Here is a 1593-nt window from a genome sequence, read left to right as displayed (position 1 = left end):
TTTTTTTAGTGAGCAGAATATATTTATTGAGAGAAAGAAAGCTCCTGTCCAAGAGAGGGACAGGAGGGGGGCCCGAGTGGGTAGTTTCCCCCCTAAGTCCATGCTTTTAAAAATAAAGGTTGCACTAACCTCTGGGGCAAGAACATTTTATTTCATAGACTGGTACAAAAATACCTTAACACTATCGATTAGTGGCAGTATATAGCACAGTGATGAAGTATAGAATTTAGAACCAGCCACCCCTCCCTTCCTTGGTTAGGTACATAATCTTCAGCAAATGACTAAGCTATCAAGTTTCTCAATTACTATATTGGAAGTGATAATGTTATTAACCTTATACAGTTATTGTGACAGTTATATGAATTAACTCATCCAAAGCTCTTAGATGATTAGTACATTCTGAATATTAACAATTATCCTTTGCTCTGATTCTTCCTATGACATAACAAGGGCAACTGTCCACAGATCACCAACTGGGAAAATGGGGGTTGGCTCAGCAACGCCACACACTTGGTGTGCCACATTCACTGATTCACCAACCAAGAAAGAAAAAGAAAGAAAGAAAGAAAAACAGACAGTGCCACCTTTACATTGCATAAGACATTGTAAGAAATCCACAGCTGATTTACAGTACATACGAGGATGTATGTGGGTTGTATGTAAATACTGTGCTTTTTTTTTTTTTTTGGTGGAACCGGGGATTGAACTCAGACCCTTGTGCTTGCCAGGGAAGTGCTTATTCCACTGAGCCATCTCCCCGGCCCCTACGGCACCATTATATACAAGACTGCAGCATCCGCAGATTTTGGTACCCAAGGGTCATCCTAGACCAGTAGTGGCGAATCTATTCCACACGTGTCCCACTGAGAACTCTGAAAGATTTGCCATTATTGTCCTAGTCCAGTCCTCTGTGGACGTAGAGACATCGCCACCTGTCCAGCGCCGGGCACCTCTGTGCTTGGCCTTGGCACTAGGTAAATGCTGCATAAACCTAAGCAAGGGATGCCCAGATGCAAATACTGCTTGTAGAAAACAAATGAATGTAAAACTCAACGTTCTACTTTCCTGAAACCATCCATGCAGCAGCCTTTTTAAGGGACAAGATCTCTCAAACAGTAATAATGAAAACATCAGGGCCAGCGAGTTAGCTCAGCAGACTAAGCATTTGCTTAGGCAAGTGCAGGGACCAGGATTCAATCGCTGGCATCACATGCCATGCCCCACCACCAAGACTGGGCGTGGTGGCACACACCTGTAATCCCAGCACTAGGGAGGCTGAAAACAGGAGAATCACTACGAGTCTGAGCTGCATAGTAAGACCCTGGACCAAACACATAAAAAAATAATGGAAACATCTTCAATCAAACAGAATGCTTCTAGGAAATAAATAACAGCACCAAAAAAATGTCAACTTTATATCCTCTATTAGTGAACATTTAAAAAAAAAATCATGCAGGAGGTTATTCAAAAAGCAGATGCAGGGGCTGGGGAGATGGCTCAGTGGAATAAGCATTTCTTTGGCAAGCGCAAGGACCGCGGTTCAATCCCCCAGCACCACATGCCAGCCAGCCCCGCCCCTTGGTGGGCTGAGCT

General features: G+C 43.7%; 1 protein-coding gene across 1 annotated transcript in view; it reads right to left on the bottom strand.

Moving 5' to 3' along the window:
- Myb (MYB proto-oncogene, transcription factor) overlaps window positions 1-1593 on the bottom strand; it is a 37373-nt gene that overhangs the window by 15182 nt on the left and 20598 nt on the right. The gene's annotated exons all lie outside the window — the stretch shown is intronic.

The sequence above is a fragment of the Octodon degus genome, unplaced genomic scaffold (genome assembly GCF_000260255.1).
Source record: "Octodon degus isolate 3935 unplaced genomic scaffold, OctDeg1.0 scaffold00024, whole genome shotgun sequence".
Classification (NCBI taxonomy): Eukaryota; Metazoa; Chordata; class Mammalia; order Rodentia; family Octodontidae; genus Octodon; species Octodon degus.
Note: the sequence above shows the minus strand (reverse complement) of the source record. Positions and strands in the feature narration are given on the sequence as shown.